The following is a 21925-nucleotide window of genomic DNA, read 5'->3' as shown; positions in this document are numbered from 1 at the left end:
CCAGACACTGCACTAATGCTTCTGCATTCTTTGCAGTCTTCTTCAAGTGCTTCTTCGTCGTCACGGTGAATCTCCGGCTCTTCCAGGATAATTCCACTGAGCCCACGCAGTTCCCATGTGCGCCAAAAAAAAACCTCGTCTCCCACCATAACTCGACGTTTTTCTCGTCGCCGTCCGTCGAATAACAATTTAAACCACCTTTGGCCACTTTGACTGGGCCCATAACCTGTTGCGTTGCGTGAGACATTTGTCAGCAGAAGTAATTAGCATTCACCACGACATGGACCTAATTTCATCTAGGCTAAGGGGCGTTTACCGTTTATCTTCTTCTTCTTCTTTTTGGTGTTTTACGGCGGACGGCCACCATAAATGGGGCATTTACCGCCACCTACCGACCCGGAAATCGGGCCAGTCTTCCATTCTCCCCTCTTCTTTCTTCTTCAATGGTTTAACAAAAACAAAAACAAAACCCATCCCTAACATCGCCACCATATCCAAACCTAATCTATGAGTCCCTCACTCTAACCACTATTCTACCTAACTACCTAACCTACAACCACCTTCCTACAACCACACTGTTCACTATCCCTATCAACCTCCATCTACATTATACTACATATCCCACTCTCTGACTCACGTAAATTTCAACTTTCTATCTACCTTCCAACTCTAACACTTTCCCTCAAACCCTATCATAAACCCCCACTTCTCTCAAAAACCCCAACACCACCCTCGCCTTATCTCCCCCTCCCCCACTCAGTATTTCCGATATCCCTAGCTCCCTAACCCCCATCTCCCTCAATTTTCCCTTCATCTCTCTCCTCTGCACTGTATAAGCCCTACACTCCAACAGTACATGCCCCACTGATTCCTCCTCCTCCTCACACCCCTCACAGAGCCCACTCTGATGCTTCCCCACCAGCTTCAGGTTTTTATTAAACCCACAGTGCCCCAGCCTCAACCTCATCCACACTACTTCCTCCCTCCTATCTCTCAAACTACCCCCCTCCCGACCCCTAACACTGCGCTGGACCTGATAGAAATGACGCCCTTTTACCCCCCCCTCCCACCTCTCCTGCCACATCTGAACTGCCCTCTCCCAAATCATCCCCTTCGCCTCAGCCTTACTGACCCTAACCTGCATATCCACCGCCCCCTTCCTCAAGGCCCCCTTAGCCAACTTGTCCGCCTCCTCATTTCCCCTCACTCCTACATGCGCCGGGACCCACAAAAATCTCACCTCTTTCCCTTGTCTCACACACCTAGTCATACTCATCAACACCTCAAACAGCATATCCTGCCGGCTGCTGGATCTAAAAGACCTCAAGCTAGCCAACACTGATGCTGAATCACTGCAAACCACCACCTTCCCCACCCGAGCCTGCTCCACCCACCTCAGTGCCACCAGCACAGCCACCATCTCAACTGTGTACACACCCAGACCGTTCGTAGTCCTCCGGCTTACCGCCACTCCCCTCCCTGGGACCACCACTCCAAACCCTGACACCCCAGACTCCGGATCCTTCGACCCGTCTGTATACACAGCTGTAAAGTCCCCATACGAATCACGCAACAGTCCCTCACAAGCCCTAACCACCTCCACCCTTTCCCCTGACCTCTTCACTTCCATCATCCTCCAATCCACCTCAGGCCACTCTAACAACCACGGAGCCACGGCTGGATATACCACCGAGGGGCTTATATTAAGACCCCCCACTCCAAACTCCACCGCCACTCCCTGCCCTACCCGGCCAAAATTCTCCTTCTTACCCTTCCCATTCTCCCAGCAATCCCTCAGAACCCCCTTAGTCGGGTGAGAGTCCCCATGTCCCCGCAGATTCACCCAATAATTCGCCGTTAACTGTCTACGCCTAATCTCCAAGGGCATCTCCCCCATCGCCACCTGAAGAGCCGGAACTGAAGTGGTCTTAAAAGCCCCACTACAGATCCTGTTTACCGTTTATTAGTGCGCATGCTCTTTTTATATCACAACACCTTGTCTGTTGTACGCATGTACTGTGATGTCATACAGGAGCAACTAGACACATGACTTTGTCCACCAATACAATATGCTCAACAAACTAGCCTTTTGGGGACATTTACATTCTATTTGATAAAATGTTCCTTAATGTACGTTGTCCCTCTCTAACAAATACATAAAAACTAAACTAAACTAACTAGTTACGTGTCTCTAAAGGTCATTACAGATTATAGATTGTTACTGTATGTGATTGATTGGTTGATTGATTGAAACGTTTATTAACAGATTGCAGTAGAATGGGTACAGTACAGATCAATACATACAATTGTTAAGGGGATGCAGACCAGAGAAAGACTTTCGTCTTGTTTACATCAGGGTCCCCCATTTTCAATTCATCATTACATACATGACATACAGATAGACAGTACTGCTACATCTATACATTTATGACATCAGATTTGCAAATACAGTACTGTTTGTGATACAAAAGTGTCCAGAAAAAGAGTATATACATTTGACGTAGAAACTGTACATTGGAGGAGGTGGGGTGGGGGCTGTACATTGGGGGGGGGGAGACACACTGTACATTGGAATACTGACAAAGCCATACTTGGTAATTTACTGTACAACTGGGTTAGGACATTTGTAGGGGCCAGTTTCGAATTGCAGTCTCCCGTAGGTAACAGGTGTCACCAAGTCTGCTGATCTGCAGGCAAGAACAATAGCATAAATCTGCAGAGCCGCAAGCCCAACGTCTGGGCGGGGCGTCGGGGCTTGTACTCTGTGTGAGGCGGGGCTTCGGGGCTTGTACTCTGTGTGACTGTGCGTGGGCGGGGCGTCAGGCTTGTAGTCTGTGTGACTGTGCATGGGCGGGGCGTCGGGGCTTGTACTCTGTGTTGTTTCCTGTAAAACCCGGAAGTAGTCAGTTTGTGCTGTTTATTTTTACAAGCAGTGAGGACTCGACAGCATTTGCATTTCTGTGTTGCGGGTTAGGGTTAGGGTTAAAAATAAACGGCACAAACTGACTACTTCCGGGTTTTACAAGAAACAACACAGAGTACAAGCCCCAACGCCCCGCCCACGCACAGTCACACAGACTACAAGTCTCGACGCCCCGCCCACGCACAGTCACACAGACTACAAGCCCCGACGCCCCGCCCCGCCCACGCACAGTCACACAGACTACAAGCCCCGAAGTCCCGCCTCACACAGAGTACAAGCCCCGAAGCCCCGCCCAGACGTTGGGCTTGCGGCTCTGCAGATATACCCTACTACTCGATCTGCAGACAAGAAGGCTGTCAACTCTTATTGGTGCTGCCTTGTGATTGGCTGAGAGGCCCCTTTTTAAACTGTTTGGGGGCGCGGCCGCCCACAGGAGCTGATGCAGTCCGGAGGTGTGGTAGTGGTGGTTGGTGAGAGCAATCTGTTTGTCGAAGCAGAAATAGACAGTAGTCCTGCCTCTGGTTCCGTCTGTGTTATCGTCGTCGTCTCCTGTGCCTTTTTTTGATGTTGGGTTTGTTGTCATTTATTTGATTGATTAATTCCTTTAAATTCCAAAATGGCGGCGTCTCATCATTGTGAAGTGGATCTGTCGTGTCCCGTGTGCCGCGACATCTACACAGATCCTGTCCTCTTGTCGTGTGGCCACAGCTTCTGCAAAGCCTGTCTGCGACAATACTGGACAGGCCGAGAAGACGCGGACTGTCCACTTTGTAGGGAAATCTCTTCGATGTCAAATCCTCCTCGTAACTTGGCTTTGAAGAACCTGTGTGAGGCCTTCAGGGAGAGAAGCCAGGGAGCTCCACCAGCAGCGGGCCCTGACGTGCTCTGCAGTCTGCACAGTGAGAAACTCAAGCTCTTCTGTCTGGAAGCCTTGGAGGATCACAAGGTATATGGCAAAATCATTATTGTATTCATTTATTCAATCTTTAATTATACTCAAATACACAGAGTAATTATACTAATTTACAGTGTTGTCACGTTGTTGTTTAGACTAATTATTAATGTTGTTGTTATTATTACTTTGATTACTATTGTTATTATCTTAATGTTATCTTAATATTATGAAAATTGTTTTATGAACTTATTTCACTTTACTTTTATTTTTGTGTTTATTTATTTTTTTAAACCAATTTAATGAGTTGAGGCCCCGTATATATAGGCCCATCTGGGTCTCTTGCCTCTACTCGGCACCTTTATATACTTCCTGTCATGATCAATGTTTTTCTTACTGTTTTGTTGAAATGGTGCGAACTAAAGAGAAAAATATTCAATTATTGTTTTAATGAATATAGAAACGTTAAGACAATCGGAACAATTGGATGGGATAAGATTCTATTGACATATTGGATTTTTATTTATTTTTGTCCACAACGGAGGAGGTGTGAGAGTCAATGTCGGTGTGGGAGTCGATGTCGGTGTGGGAGTCAATGTCAGTGTGGGAGTCAATGTCAGTGTGAGAGTCGATGTCAGTGTGGGAGTCAATGTTAGTGTGGGAGTCAATGTCGGTGTGGGAGTCAATGTCGGTGTGAGAGTCGATGTCAGTGTGGGAGTCCAGGGTGGCAAACATACTCCAGTCTGTGTGTTGAAACCGGTTCTGCAGCTCAGTCCTCAGGGGGGGGGGGGGACTTGCATCTTTTAAAGGAACACAATTAGCTTATTTGCCATCTACCCTGGAGTTAGACAAGAAGATGCATGCCTTTTTCTTCTCTGTGCATGCAGTAGGAGTAGGAAGACGCGCACTGTTAGCCTAGCTTAGCGTCAGTCACTGGAAGGGGAGCATGTCTATGTTCCCCGGGTCCTATGTTCCCCGGGTCCTATGTTCCCCGGTAGCGATAGATAGTCAGACCACCAGCCCTGATTCCAAACTCTAACCTTAACCAACTTCGAAAGAGGGCCTAAGCTTAACCAGTTCGAAACAAGGCGGACATTAATAATTAATAAAATAATAAAAATTTATAAAATGTTCAATCAATCAATCAGGGAACATAGGACCCGGGGAACATGGGGATGACCCCACTGGAAGTAGGTTCCTCGTCTTCCTAGTCCTACTCCTACTGCATGCACAGAGAAGGAAAAAGGTATGTATCTTGTCTAACTCCAGGGTAGATGGCAAATAAGCTAATTCCCCAAAATGTTGGGAGTGTTCCTTTTTAAGTGAAATTCATCACGAGTGAATGAATTCCATTGCAGAAGGAGCTCCAGGCTCTACTGAAGACCTTACGTGACAAGCTACAGGTGTTTAACGGAATCAAAAAGACGTGCGACCACACAGCAGAACACTTAAAGGTACAAATATTCAGTGTTAATGATAAATGATTTACTGTAAGGTTGTAGCCGCACTCAACCTGCACATTGTAGAAATGAGTGACATATTGTACATTTGTAGTCCATTGTCGGAGAGACATGATTTTTAACCCCATAATCTCCAGGTCCAGGCCCTGCACACGGAGACGCAGATTAAGGAAGAGTTTAAGAAGCTTCACCAGTTTCTCCACGAGGAAGAGGAGGCCAGGGTAGCTGCGCTGAAGGAGGAAGAGGGGCAGAAGAGTCAGACGATGAAGGAGAAGATCGAGGGGCTGGGCAGAGAGATGTCAACTCTTTCAGACACAATCAGAGCCATAGAGCAGGAGCTGAGAGCTGAAGACTTCTTCTCCTTCCTGCAGGTCAGGACTGGTCTCTCTTCAGTTCATGGGGAATTGATGCTGAGGATGTTTAGTAGTGTTTAACTTGATCTGTCTTTACCTCCAGAGAACTACAAGACCACACTGAACAGGTAAGTGATTTATCTATCTCGCTCTCTCCGTCTCTTTTTCTCTAGTCTCGATCTCTCTTTCTATCTCGACATCTATCTTTCTTTCTCTCCATTTCTCGCATCTTTCTGTCTTTCCATCTCTCTTTCTCTCTCTCTCTCTCTCTCTCTCTCTCCTCTCTGACTCTATTCGTGTGAGTGTTGAGCAAGCGTGAAGTGAGTGGGTCCAACAGTCCAACTAACTTTGTTTTTTTCTATCTTTATTTGTTTATTATGTGCTGACTTCTGTGGTTCAGTTTGGTAGCAGAGTTGACATCTCTCTGACTCTATTTTTCTCTTTTGCTCTCTCTCTTTTGCTCTCGCTCTCCCTCTCTCCGTCTCTCACTTTCTCTCTTTTGCTCTCTCTCTCTCTTGCTCTCTCTCTCTGACTCTCCCTTTTGCTCTCTCTGTCTCTCTCTCTCTCTCTCTTGAGTGAAAATGATTGTATTAGAAACATGATGGATAAGAGATGGAATACAGTTATTTTTATGGAAATCAATATATCTCTTCTCTGCGGCTCTGAAGCTAAGCCCACAGCAGGACTGACTCTTGAATGTTCTTCCAGAGCTCAGTGCAACCTGCCTCGTCCACAGCTGGTCTCAGGACCTTCAGAGTCTGGGAGGAGATGGAGGAGAGGGTCAAGTTCACTCCCGTCACTCTGGACCCAAACACTGCAGCACCCTGGCTCTCTATATCTGATGATCTGACCAGTGTGAGACGCACAGACACACAGCAGCAGCTCCCTGACAACCCAGAGAGGAACATTAAGTATGCCATTGTTCTGGGTTCTGAGAGCTTCAGCTCAGGAGAACACAGCTGGGAGGTGGAGGTGGGAGACCATCCTCACTGGACTATAGGGTGGACTATTGTTTCTTCTACCAAAGTACAAACAAAGTCCAGCACTGTCTGAATGAATGAATGAAAACGTTATGTAACAGATTGCAGAATGGGTACAATACAGTACGGCTCAATACATACAATTGTTAAGGGGAGGCAGACCAGAGAAAGACGTTTGTCTTGTTTACATCAGGGTCCCCCATTTTCAATTCATAGTGACATTTATGACATACACAACATACATGACATCATGACATTTATGGCATAGGGACATACATAACATCCAGGTATATAGTACTGTTACATTTGTGACATATGCAAATATACTGTTACCCATAGATCCTGACAGAGTATATACATATGATGGGGAGGAGACTGTACATTAGGAGGGGGTGGGTGGGTGGGAGAGAAATATACATACGGTGGGGAGAGAATATATACATACGGTGGGGAGGAGACTGTACATTACACAGGGCCCCCTCTGTGCTGCTGTGCTGCTGCTGCCCCCTCCCTCTGGAATGCCCTCCCCAGCCATATCCGTGATGCAAACACCCTGACATCTTTTAAATCGGCCCTCAAAACTCACCTTTTCAATCTTGCTTTTGACCTCTAATTCTGTCGGTTTTATTTTATTTTGTCACGTATTATTTTTGTTCTTGTTTTTTTGTTTTGCCATAGTTTGTCTCTCCTGCCCATGTGAAGCTTCTTTGAGCACCTGGAAAAGCGCTATATAAAATAGATGTATTATTATTATTATTATTATTATTAAAAACGGATGGGTCAATTCTATAACCCAATTTCTGATGTACTCGTGTTGGGTCAAATTTCGGGGTTAATTCTCTGAGTATAACCATTATTTGGGTTATTGAGATTTTATTTTGACCCAATTTGTGAGTTATAATAATTATGGGTCAATTTTCTGAGACATAACCCGTGTGTTGGGTCAGAGAGCTGGGTGTGATTGAGTGAATACTTTATAATTACAGTTGGCAAAAAAGCACAGAGGTACAGTTTCATACAAAAGTATGCTAGAAGGGTAAACCTTTTACAATTTAAGACAACTTTTTTTTCAACTCCATAGTAATGTCATTCCATCGCCACAACAGATGAATGCTAGCATTATCGATCTCTCCCATTACACATTAGACTAAATGGCTATGCAAACAAGCACTTGTTTTGAACTCTCCATAGTAATGTCGTTCCATCGCCACAGCAGAAATACCTGTATAACATTGTTTCTTGCCATCTATAAGCGGGCTTTTGTCGGCAGGTTATTTCGCTTACGGCCATACCAACCTGAACACGCCTGTCTAAAATGATGTATGCGATGGGTGTCTTAGACATGCCTGAATCAATAGAAAATCAAATAAATAGGATAGTGGCAGATTTCCTGTGGCAGGGGAAGCCGTCAAGAATTGCATATAAAGTGTTGATTGGTAAGAGTAATTTGTGTGATGTAAAGTTGAGAAAACAAGCAGCAAGAGTAAGAGCAGTTCAGAAGTATTTATATGACCTTATAGAACACGGCTGGAAATGCTTTTTTAAACAACGTATTGAGGCAGTGGGAAAATGTGGAAATAACGGATTATTTATGGCTTTAAAGCCTTCATTAACGGAGGGTATTCCTGAGTTTTACAGGGAAATGTTGCAGGCTTGGGCTGTGTAACCTGCCAAAAGTGAATTATACATGTAACAAGGTGGAAATGATTTTGGATCAGCCGGTGTTCTTAAACCCAAAAATTATAAAGAATGGAACTGAACTATATAATGGGACTTTTTACAGAGCAGGTTTGAGGCAAATTAAAGATTATGCGTATGAGTATATACCTGGCTTCCTTCCAGCACAGGCAATCTATGATACTGTGTTGGAGGAAGATGATGAGGCGTAGCTGTAGATTCTGGGCCCCATGAAAGAATGTATTTGTAGGCCCCCAGCGACTCACTATGTAAACTATGGATTAATCAGTCGCGTCAACCAGTTGAGCTAAAGGGTCCGACCCCCAGTATTAGAAAATACATTTATTTGACTAACTTTACTGGGTGCCCAGACTTATTCGGTTGTCAGTAAAATTGTAACTCAACTGTTGTCTTTTATAGTTGCTAAATTTTATTTTTTTATTTTATATTATTCTATTCTATTTGTTGCCATTGTTCTTTAGTCTTCTGCTTTCTTTTTGCATTTGCTATTTTTGGTTGTTCGTGAATTATAAAAATGAAAATAAATTGCATTACCGCCACAGTACTGTATCCCAGGGACGTGCACAGGACTTTAGAGGGGCAGGTGCTCAAAGGCTGAAAAGGGCACGTGCTATTTTTGGGGGCCCTTTTTATGCGTTTTGGGTTTTTTTGGTGATCAAATATTGAATATTGAACTATAATAATCAGTGCAGGAGCTCACTTATCCTTGAAAGACACTTTTATCACTGACTTAAAAGGCCCAACATCTCCATAAATGTTCAGGGCGGAGGGAATAAGTGCTTACCCTACAGACCCCAAGTCTGTTAGGACAGCAGACTTGGTTGGCACTGCTCAAAACTTACCTTTTTAAAATAGCTTTTAAATTAATTATTATCTTTATTTCATTGTCTTATTTTTCTTTATTTCTATACATTTTACTTAAATATTTTATTATAATTTGTATCATTGTTTTATGTAGTTTTTTTATCATTTTATTTGTTCTTTTTTAATGTCAACATATTATTTATATTATTCAAATGACCTCAAACATGTTCCGTTCAGCGTTTCCGTTAGCCGGTAATTACCGGTATTTGACTGGCAAAATCTGTTGAAGTCCGACATATTTAATCTCTCCGGTCATAATGTCCGGTGAAAATAATTCCCTCTAAACACAATTAGATTATTTGAATTGTATTAAAATAGGCTAAAATTATATAGCCTATGCGATGAACGAAACAATCTCACCAAGCAGCCGGTCTAATAATGACATCCTGCTGTCAGCGCGAGCTGGCTGCTGATATATTTACGTGAAGCATGGCTTGGCAGGGTGCAGTACTCCAATTCAGCCATTGGCAATTCAGCTGTTGGGTGGGGGCGCTGCTGACACCACTGCTCTGCTCTGCCTGCTCCAAGTGCTCCATGCTTCACGTAAATATATCAGCAGCCAGCTCGCGCTGACACAGCGGTGCCAAATTTCTCAGTTCTTCGCTTGATATAATTAATACAAATGTCCAATATAACGGAATTAGTTAGCTCATAAAAATGTGATTATAACAGACTGCTGTTTATTAAGGTCGGGCAGACTGCCCACCGACACCTCAAGTCGGCAGCAGCAGCACGAAGTCTCGAGGGACTTATTTTATTTGGAATATATTAATGACTGATACGCAAAAGTAGCCTAGTTTTAAGTTAAAATATTATAAATGCCTTGATGATGTCATTCTTTATATAGGTCTATCAATTGTTTTTAAGCTCAATAAACTCTGACCGGAATTTATCCCATTTGTCCGGTAGATTGAAATCTACCGGACACTCAGACCTGCAAAAAAAAATTCTAACGGAAACCCTGGTTCCGTTGTGATGTCACATTATGATGTCATAATCAAACATTCTAGAACATGTGTGATGTCACAGTATGATGTCATAATCAAACATACTAGAACATTTGTGATGTCACAGTATGATGTCATAATCAAACATTCTAGAACATTTGTGATGTCACACTGTGATATCATAATCAAACATTCTAGAACATTTGTGATGTCACAGTATGATGTCATAATCAAACATTCTAGAACATTTGTGATGTCACAGTATGATAATCAAACATTCTAGAACATTTGTGATGTCACAGTATGATGTCATAATCAAACATTCTAGAACATTTGTGATGTCACAGTATGTATATATTCAACAATTCTCTCAGAAGATCTCAGATCTCAGAAGACCAAGTGAAGATATCACTTGTTGTTTCCGGCTACTTGTTTGTAAGCTTGAATATATTCTGTAGATACAATTTAAAATCCTCATATGGAAAAGGAAACAATGTCCTGTACAATCCTTAATGAGCTGCCTCTGGAGGGAAGGTTCTGTGATGTGGTTATTAAAGTCAACAGCACTGAGTTGAATGCCCACAAGGCCCCCCTGTGTGACTGCAGTGACTATTTCAGGTAAGTTTAGCTTGGTTCAGGTTAGCTTGGTTCAGGTTAGCTTGGTTCAGGTTAGCTTGGTTAGTAAACAGATACTGTTGTGAAGGATCAGATTAAACCGAATATATATATTTATTTATGGATATATACTTAATAGTATTTGTATATCGTTTGATATCCCTTGTATATTCTTTGTACATATACACTGAATATCCCTTTAGTCTACTACAGCCCATAATAGTTCATTCTCTCATTGGACAAGAACCTGGCGCCAGCAGACAGGCCCCTTGAGTCAAGTTCAATAGTGCCGACGAACATGTCCCAACTAGCCCCGGTTCCGCGTAGGAATACGGCTACCGAAATACGAATGGTACTATTTGTTCACCGTGCATATAAATATGGCGCAAGTAAAGTAGAACTTTCTTTTAGTCCATTAGTCCTTTACCCTCCAACCTAGTAACAGATGTGAAGCCTCACCCACGACCCACGTGTGGTGCAGTATGGCCTATTTGGCCCCAGAATAGGCATTGAGACCTCGTGTAAATTCATAGCTGAATTGTCATAGTTTGGCACTGTACCGTCGAGTGGGACGTATTTCTATTAAGTTAATAATAGTCTATTATGTATGGTGCATCGTTCGGTTAGAGTTCTAAAGTGAGCAGCACCCCCATCGTTTCCTCGCGTTATCTAGAGTCTTAACCAGGCTGGGCAGACCACGCGTGGTGCTTTCATCCGAGGAGTTCTGGGCGAGGACGAGTGGACCTGCACATTGGATTACCTACCCGGACGACTGCTGAGCCTATACGGCATGGAATATCTATTTGCTTTGGGTGCTTTGATTTGTGGAGCGGATAACAGCCAACGCCGGTGAGTGTTGGAATTACCCCCGAGAGGAGCCCAGGTGAGACGGCGCTCAACCCAGACCGAGGCCGCCTCGCTTCTCCTTCGTTGTGGACCTACAGCCTACAGCTACCGTCTACAAGAGGGCCCAAGTGTATTCATCTGTGGATCAAGATCCTGCGGGCACTGTGTTCTGTACCTGAATTCTCCCCAGGAATCGTTGGCCAGATGGGATGCAGCTGACGGCTCTCCAAACCCCCCCCCCCCCTACTGACTTACAACCAGCAGGACCCCTTTAGTATCCCGCTATAATCCTTAAGTACCATCGCTATAGTTCCCTAAAGAACCAGGTTGTATACTTGCTTCCTGCGTAACCAGAGATTGGACATTCAGTGTTGATTTGCCTACGAATACTCATTTGCCTTACAAGTGCATTCAAATCATAAATGTAATTAAGTGAATGTTGTATATACCTTTTGCTATATTAAACCTTCGACTGTTATATTTGTGTGGACCTGATTTCATATGTGGGAAAGTGTTCATCATACTTAGATATCGTGTACTGTATGGCCAGAAGTTAAAGTACATCAAGCGGTAGTGGTTCAATGATACCATACTTATCAATACAGTCAGGGAATTGTACCCCTCAGTTACAATTGGTCCTTCGAGCCGGAGGGTAACTAGTGTAATATTAATATAGTGTTATTAATATTGAAATGGCCTATGATGAACACTCCACGAAACGGTCCTCTTAACGTAGAACGCCCGCGGCGCAGACGACAGACACCTCAGTACTTAGAGGATTACGCTGTCAGTCAACTACCTAGCCTTCTACAGACGGTAAACGCGGTAAAAGTAGAAAGTAAAATTATGTCTGACCTTAACGACCAGGTTACCCCGACCACAGAGGCCCTAGTGGGTTCTAATGTAACTGACCAAGCTCACGGTGGGGACCAGGAGGGAACAGACATGCCTTTACCCCCCGCCAATACCGAAGAAGTAGTCCCCGACCAGCTCCGGGAGGAAGACAACCCTCCAGAGGTGGAACCCTGCACGGAACAAGATGAGGAGAGCGCCGAGGAGATAGAGCTCCAGGACTCCCCAACGCGTACAGCCAGGAGCGGCTCACCTCTACAAGCGTCTTCCCCCAGCGAGGCGGAGAGGATGCTGTCACAGGCGTTCCTCGTCAGCCTGACAGCCTCTACCGAACGCGATCGACTCCAGGGTGAACGCGATCGACTTCAGGGTGAACGCGATCGACTCCAAACACAGCAACGGAGCGAAGAAGAGCACATACGCCTGGAGATGAGACGCCTTCAGACGGAAGAGAATATGGCCGTGAACACATCACTCCTGTCCTCCACTCCCTCCACTGGCTCCCGATCAAGGAACGCATCAACTTCAAAACACTACTCGTCACCTTCAAAGCCCTCCATAGCCTGCCCCCCCCCCCCCCCCTACCTGACTGACCTCCTTCTCCCCTAACACCCCCCCCCCCCCCCCCCCCCCCCTACCTGACTGACCTCCTTCTCCCCTACCGCCCCCCCCCCCCCCCCCCCCGTTCCCTCCGGTCCTCCTCCACTGTTTCCCTCACCGTCCCGTCATCCAAACTTAAAGGTTTTGGTGACCGGGCTTTTTCACGAGCTGCACCCAGACTGTGGAACACCCTCCTCCCTCAGACCATCAGAGACTCTCCCTCACTCTCCACCTTTAAATCCAGACTCAAAACCTACCTGTTCTCCCAAGCCTTCAACCTTCCCTACCCATAACCACCCTCCTCCAACCTACCACCTCCCCTCCCCTTCCCTACTTTCTCTCCCTCTCCTGCCCCCCCCCCCCCCCCCCCCTGGTTTCCTTACTTCCCTGACTGGTCCCCTACTGGACTCTGTATCCATTACTTGTTACCCGTGGTTGTATGTCCTGCGTTTTCATCCTGCTGCTTATTCCCTGATTGTTTATCAGTAGAGATATTGTGAATACATAATGTCTGTGCTGTCCAAATGTAATAATTTTAGTGTCCTCTAAAACATTCTAATTGACTGAAAATGCACCAAAATTGCACAAAAAATTAGTAAAAATTTGGTAAATTCCAGTAAATATAGCAATTTTGAGTATCATCAATGGATTCAGCATCCCGAATAACCCCCAAAACCACTCCAACATTGTTGAAATTGATCAAGTAGTTTCCGAGATTTGTCCATTTAGGTGATTATGCAAAGGTGTGCTAATTATGCAAATAAAAAAAATTGCCCAACATGTACAACTTAGCATACGGCAGTTTCTAAGTGCTGGTGACCCATACTATCCATATCTATCATAAAAGTTTGGTGGTTCCAAAATTTCCGGGTTCATTGTGTTGGCAAATAGACTATGAGGTTCTTTGTTTCTCTGTTCATTTGTTTTGCTAATTGTCAGCGTCTTTGGGTTCCTGAAAAGCGCTTTATAAATAAAATGTATTATTATTATTATTATTATTATTATTATTATTATTATTATTATTATATAGGTAAGACTGCTGAAACTTGACAAGTTCTCAGGAGGTAGAGCGGTCGTCTGGTAGTCAGAAGGTTCCCGGTTAGATTCCCGCTCCTCCCAGGCAGCGTGTCAGCAGGGACGTGCACAGGACTTTAGAGGGGCAGGTGCTCAAAGGCTGAAAAGGGCACGTGCTATTTTTGGGGGCCCTTTTGGGGCGGGGAGGGGCCTTTTTATGCGTTTTGGGGTTTTTTGGTGATCAAATATTGAATATTGAACTATAATAATCAGTGCAGGAGCTCACTTATCCTTGAAAGACACTTTTATCACTGACTTAAAAGGCCCAACATCTCCATAAATGTTCAGGGCGGAGGGAATAAGTGCTTACCCTACAGACCCCAAGTCTGTTAGGACAGCAGACTCGGTTGGCACTGCTCAAAACCTACCTTTTTAAAATAGCTTTTAAATGAATTATTATCTTTATTTCATTGTCTTATTTTTCTTTATTTCTATACATTTTACTTAAATATTTTATTATAATATAATATTTTATATATATTTTTTTTTATCATTTTATTTGTTCTTTTTTAATGTCAACATATTATTTATATTATTCAAATGACCTCAAACATGTTCCGTTGTGATGTCACATTATGATGTCATAATCAAACATTCTAGAACATGTGTGATGTCACAGTATGATGTCATAATCAAACATACTAGAACATTTGTGATGTCACAGTATTATGTCATAATCAAACATTCTAGAACATTTGTGATGTCACACTGTGATATCATAATCAAACATTCTAGAACATTTGTGATGTCACAGTATGATGTCATAATCAAACATTCTAGAACATTTGTGATGTCACAGTATGATAATCAAACATTCTAGAACATTTGTGATGTCACAGTATGATAATCAAACATTCTAGAACATTTGTGATGTCACAGTATGATGTCATAATCAAACATTCTAGAACATTTGTGATGTCACAGTATGTATATATTCAACAATTCTCTTAGAAGATCTCAGATCTCAGAAGACCAAGTGAAGATATCACTTGTTGTTTCCGGCTACTTGTTTGTAAGCTTGAATATATTCTGTAGATACAATTTAAAATCCTCATATGGAAAAGGAAACAATGTCCTGTACAATCCTTAATGAGCTGCCTCTCGAGGGAAGGTTCTGTGATGTGGTTATTAAAGTCAACAGCACTGAGTTGAATGCCCACAAGGCCCTCCTGTGTGACTGCAGTGACTATTTCAGGTAAGTTTAGCTTGGTTCAGGTTAGCTTGGTTCAGGTTAGCTTGGTTCAGGTTAGCTTGGTTAGTAAACAGATACCATACTGTACTTTTACTGTAAACAGATACTATACTGTACTTCTACTGTAAACAGATACTATACTGTACTTCTACTGTAAACAGATACGATACTGTACTTCTACTGTAAAAAGATACTATAATGCATTTCTACTGTAAACAGATACTATACTGTACTTCTACTGTAAACAGATACTATACTGTACTTCTACTGTAAAAAGATACGATACTGTACTTCTACTGTAAAAAGATACTATAATGCACTTCTACTGTAAACAGATATTATACTGTAAACATATACTATACTGTAATTCTACTGTAAACAGATACTATACTGTACTTCTACTGTAAAAAGATACTATACTTCTACTGTGCTAAGACCCTATACTTCTACAGTGAAAATATATTACTACTAGGGCTGTCCCCGACTAAGGATTTGGATAGTCGACTATGATTGCCAACATCTGCCATTAGTCGACTATTAGTCGACTATATATATATAAAAAAAAAAAGTATAATATATTTTTGTATCATTCCATTTGGGCTGTGGGAGGTGCTTAATGTCTGAAGGAGTCGACTGAAGGTTTCTTGTCCTCTGCAAAAGCATGCAATTGTTCCACTGATGGATACATCTTGATATTTGTCTAGTCTAGTGTGTTCATTAGATGGGTAAAATCCTCTTTCAGTGCCTCTGTGCCTGTTTTCTTAGGCAGTTGGCCTCTGGTGTGCGTGCCATTAGCGTTAGCCACGCTTCTAAGAGGTTGGCAGTCGACTACGGCTCCTTTCGACCGATTAGTCGACTATTCGACTAATAGGGGTCAGCCCTAATTACTACCGCTCTTCGCTCTAGACGTCTGGTTCCGCTCTCATTCGCTCATGTTGGCCCCTAACCCCCCCCCCAAGTCGCTCTCCACTCGCTCACCGCTCACCTTCATTTGCGCATCAAGCGCTCCCCACTCCACAGCCCGCTCCGCCGAATTTTTTTGGAGCATGATGTAAATTAGCTTGATTTGACCAAACTACAATAGTCTGCACCCCCTGGGCCCCTTAACAATTGTTTGTATTGAACCGTATTGTCTTGTACCTATTCTGCAATGTTAAATAACGTTTATCCATTCAACTAGCTGTACTATGCTATGGTAGCTAGCCTAGCCGCAATGCTATGGCAGATCCCATTCACGTTAGCATGTAAGCTAACAACAACAGCGTTAGCTTTAGTCTCTCGCTTTTTGTGAGACTAAACTCCGCTCTTGGTGGTACATTGTGTTGATGACTCTGCACCCCCTGGGCCCCTTAACAACTGTTTGTATTGAGCCGTATTGTATTGTACCCATTCTGCAATGTTAAATAACGTTTATCCATTCAACTAGCTGTACTATGCTATGGTAGCTAGCCTAGCCGCAATGCTATGGCCGATCCCATTCACGTTAGCATGTAAGCTAACAACAACAGCGTTAGCTTTAGTCTCTCGCTTTCTTGAGAGACTAAACTCTCCGCTCTTGGTGGTACATTGTGTTGATGTTGGTTTCGTTTCATCAATAAATGAGGCAGAACACAGTGAATGTATAATTTTATTTTTATTGCACTTTGTTTGTTTCTCACTGAAAATAAATGTTGCGTTCGCCCGAGGTCCCGAGGTGATTTAAAGATGGCGGATTCTACTTTGGACTTAGCAGGATGTGTAGTGACGGTTCACCCTTCTCATTGGTTGAAAATGGCCTTCATGTTTGTACATCGCCACCTATTGCTTTGGCATTGTACTACATGTATATTACATCAGTTTCTGTGTGATCATGTGCACTGAGCGGCTGGGAGCGGCTCGGAGCGGAGGAGAGCTCTCGCTCCGGAGTCGCTCGGACCCATTTGAAAGCCCACTCCACGCTCACTTCAAAATCCACCGCTCCGCTCACATGCTCTGATTACTACACAGGACAGAATGTTGCTTACTGTTTACTCATCAGATATCTCTATACTCTGCGTCCCACAGAGCCCTCTTCACTCGCTGGAGCGAATCAGAGAAAGCAGTCTACACTATCCCTGGGGTGTCCCCGGGTATGATGCAGCTCATCATAGAGTACGCCTACACACACGTTGTGCTGGTGACAGCAGAGAACGTGGAAGAGCTTCTGGTGGCTGCAGACCAGTTTCGCGTCACTGGCATAGTAGGAGCGTGCTCTGACTTCCTAGAAGGCCAGCTGTCTCTGGAAAACTGTGTCAGCATCTGGAGGTTCGTGGACATCTACTGCTGCCCTGACCTGAGGCGCAAGGCCCATCTCTTCATCGTGTGCCACTTTGAGGAGATGTTGCGTGTCTCACAGGAGTTTGTGGAGCTGTCCCCGCAGCAACTGGTGGACATCATCGAGAGGGATGATCTGAACGTGAAGAGCGAGGAGACAGTGTTCGAGGCCGTCCTCCGTTGGATCGACCACTCCCGTGAGGAGCGTAAAACACACATCCCTTTGCTGATGCCCAAGGTAACTAATTGTATTACGGATACGCAAACATGGTTGCTAGTGCCTGAGCCACATTTATTTTTAATTTAATTTTTATTATTTAACTTTTTCTTGTTTGTCTGTCTCTTGTCAAGGTCATTATGATTCATGTTACTGTTATTATTGTTGTTGTCGCTGTTGTCATTGTTATTATTATTATTATTATTATTATTATTATTATTATTATTATTATTATTATTTTTATTTTTATTTTTATTTTTATTTTTATTATTATTATTATTATTATTATTATTATTATTATTATTATTATTATTGTACTGTTATGTTCTGTTTTATGTATGACATTTTTTTTAATAAAAACATTTATAAAAAAAAGAAAAAAAACTAATTGTATTAGTGTGCATTACATTAAAACAACACTAGGTTCCCTAGTACAGTGGTTCTCAAACATTTGGGTCCAAACTATTCCCTAGCGACAGAAACCATCTACAACCGATGTCTAAGTTGTACCCGCTGTCTGCTTGTCTCTTCCCAGGTTCGCATGGGCTTGATGAGGCCTGACTACTTCAGGAGCAACGTCCAGAACAACCCTGTGGTGAAGGACAGCCACGACTGCAGGCCCCTTATCCTCAGCGTCCTGAACCCCCCTGGCTCCGACAGGCTCCCAAACCCCCTGACCCGTCCACGCCGGCCCCAGGAGGTCCTATTGGCCATCGGAGGCCGGAGTGACATGGAGGCTTACAATATCCGAGGCGGTGGATGGATGGACGTGAGCGTTGAGGGGGAGAGTCCCCGGTGGTGCCACGGCACCGCTTATCTCCGCGGTCTGGTCTACTGCGTCGGCGGCTGGGACGGCGTCGAGGATCTCAGCAGTGTGCGCAGGTTCAACCCCGTCACTCGCAGCTGGCTGCAGGCGGCTCCCATGCACTCGCGCCGCTGTCATCTCAGCGTGGTTGTGTTGGACGGCTGTATCTACGCCATGGGAGGGTGGGACGGATACGTGGCACTGAACACCGCAGAGCGCTACGAGCCTGAAACCAACCAGTGGACAGTGATCTCACCCATGCTGGATCACAGGAGCGACACCGGGGCAGCAGCCCTCCAGGGCAAGGTGGGTGGAACTGAGGGACACAGGGTGCTAGATGAACACAAGGAACGTTAGATCAGAAATCATAAATGTCTTTATTGCCAAGTAAGCTTGCACATACAAAAGATGTGTCTGGGTCCTTTGGTGCATCAACATTAACAGACAATTAAAGTAGAATGAAATCAAATGGAATATATAAACTAAATTAGAATATTCTTTCTTATTACAGGTTTACATCTGTGGTGGCTTCAACGGGGAGGAGGATCTGTTCACCGCTGAGTGCTACAGCCCAGACACCGACCAGTGGACTCTGATTGCCCCCATGAGCAGCAGGCGTAGAGGACTGGGAGTCGCTGCGTATGGAGGACAAGTCTATGCGGTAGGTGCACACGGAGACAAATGCTTTATACTAGATATTTCTATAGATATGTATCATTTGACTTTCAATGCTGCTGTGATGCCCTCATTTCCCTAAGTGGATTAATACAGTGTCTGCCTGCCTGCCTGCCTGAGCCACACACTAAAACATTCCTCTCATGTGTCCTGTCCTCAGGTGGGAGGGTCTGACCGTGCAGGAAACTACCTGCGTAGCGCGGAGGCCTACAGCCCCTTGACTGACTCCTGGAGCGCCCTGCCCGACATGCTCAACCCCCGTGGCTTCTTTGGCATCGCGGTGCTGGACGACCTGCTCTTCGTGGTCGGAGGCTACAATTACTTCAGCACCGCCATCAACTCCCTCTCCAAGGTGGAGCACTATGACCAGAGCAGCGACAGGTGGACTGCAGCCGAGGACATGAAGATCCAGCGCGGTTCCCTAAGCTGCTGCGTAATGCATGGCCTGCCATTTAACATGAGCCAGTACGCTGCTCCCCGTGGAGGAGGAGGAGGAGGAGGAGGAGGAGGAGGAGGAGGAGGAGGAGGAGGAGGAGGCGGAAGAGGAGGAGGAGGAGGAGGAGGAGGAAGAGGAGGAGGAGGAAGAGGAAGATGAGGAAGAGTAGGAGAAGGAGGAGGAGGAGGAAGAGGACGAGGAGGAGGAGGAAGATGTGGAAGAGTAGGAGGAGGAGGGTTAGGAGGAGGAGGAGAAGGAGGAGGAGGAAGAGTAGGAGAAGGAGGAGGAGGATTAGGAGGAGGAGGAGGAAGATGAGGAAGAGTAGGAGGCGGAGGAGGAAGAGGAGGAGGAGGAGGAGGAAGAGGAAGATGAGGAAGAGGAGGAGGAGGAGGAAGAGGAAGATGAGGAAGAGTAGGAGGAGGAGGAGGAAGAGGAGGAGGAGGCAGCAGGGGATCCATCTAAGAACCTTAAACATTTATTAGACCAAAAGAAATCCTAAGAAATTAATAAATTACTATCGGCCAAAGGTGTTGCATTTCTTTCTTCTAGTAATTCAGACAATATCTGTTTTTAGTTTGTGTAATGTAATGTAATATCTGTTTTTAGTTTGTGTAATGTAATGTAATATCTGTTTTTAGTTTGTGTAATGTAATGTAATATCTGTTTTTAGTTTGTGTAATGTAATGTAATATCTGTTTTTAGTTTGTGTAATGTAATGTAATATCTGTTTTTAGTTTGTGTAATGTAATGTAATACAGGCACGTCGGAACTTTAAATCGGCAGGGGGTGCGGCCTATCTGAGTTTTTTTTTCAGAGCGCCGTGTGAGGAACGTTCGTTGTTTAGAATGGCTTTGAAATAAGTTATTTCTAATGACCCTTTAACTGAAAATGACGTGATACGTGAGGCAAACGAGAAGAACATAATAATTGTTTTATTTTGACTTTTCCAGCCTGAAGAAATAAAAACAAACACACCTCACTTGAACTTCTGAATACCTCACTTGGCTCCATCTCCAAGTCTGTATGACACATTTCTATATATGGGTTAGCTTCAATGTTAGATTGAATGCATCTCCTACAACGACACTGTCGTGCCTAAATTAAGACGTTACACAGCTGATACCAATTGTATTATCAATGCACGGCTAATTAAGTGTTTTATATTACATCGGTCCGCGACCCGATGGTTGGGGACCTCTGCTCCGTTATGCACAAGTTTACAGACTTTCGGAGTGCGTATATTATTCAATGAGACTTCCAGCCAGCTTTTGCTTGACGGAGAAATACAATTTCAATTGTGACGAGAGAAGATCATCTCCCGAGTCAGATACAATTGAACACAAACGGTTCCAAAGATATTAATGTTTTGCGGCAAATTTTCACCCCGCAATGGATTTTGGTGCGTCTATGAACACACTATGAATTGAAAATGGGGGACCCTGATGTAAACAAGACAAACGTCTTTCTCTGGTCTGCATCCCCAGTGCTTTGAGCAGGATCAACTTATAACTTATATTGTTACAGTATATAAAAATACCGTTTTTACTTTTGTGCAGTAACTGAAGCTGCCACTAGGGGGTGCTGCCGCACCCGCCGCACCCCCTGTTCCAACGTGCCTGATGTAATATCTGTTTTTAGTTTGTGTAATGTAATGTAATATCTGTTTTTAGTTTGTGTAATGTAATGTAATATCTGTTTTTAGTTTGTGTAATGCACATAATATGGGAACTTTTATCCATATGGTTGAGCCTGTTAGGAATTGCACCCCCAACCCAAGCAGATTGCAGATCACTCTCTCTATCTATATGGAGGTAAAAAAGAAAATATGGTAAAAATAATTGGCATAAAAAGGGCACTTTTTTATGAGGCACAAAAGGGCAGGTGCTTGTGCACCCGTTGGGCTTTATGTGTGCACGTGCCTGCTCGCTGTGCCCTTGAGCAAGGCACCTCAGCTTTAACCGCTCCAGTGTTAGCTGCTCAGGGGCCAGTAGTAGAGTGCCTGACCATAGTGTCTTTATACCTGTATCACTAGACATATAAATGCATATTAAATCAAATCAAATTGATTTGTGAAGCCCGAAATCACAAGTTAATGTCCCCATGGGCCGGACAAGTCTTCTTTAAACTATTCAAGAAGAAACATCCCAATAAATCAAGAACAAAAAAACCACCATGAAATCCAAAATAAATGTAAAGTAATAAAT

The 21925-nt window shown here is 44.0% G+C and overlaps 1 pseudogene across 1 annotated transcript in view; it reads left to right on the top strand.

Moving 5' to 3' along the window:
* The first annotated feature begins 4984 nt into the window (after positions 1-4984).
* The window catches only part of LOC311241299, a 27819-nt pseudogene continuing 10878 nt past the window's right edge, over positions 4985-21925 (top strand). The window contains exons 1-3 of the transcript in view: positions 4985-5005; positions 5413-5646; positions 6337-6600. The product of the transcript in view is annotated as an uncharacterized misc_RNA (transcript). The remainder of the gene's footprint in view (positions 5006-5412; positions 5647-6336; positions 6601-21925) is intronic.

Source organism: Notolepis coatsorum (assembly GCF_963971535.1).
Source record: "Notolepis coatsorum genome assembly, chromosome: 1".
Lineage (NCBI taxonomy): Eukaryota > Metazoa > Chordata > Actinopteri > Aulopiformes > Paralepididae > Notolepis > Notolepis coatsorum.
Note: the sequence above shows the minus strand (reverse complement) of the source record. Positions and strands in the feature narration are given on the sequence as shown.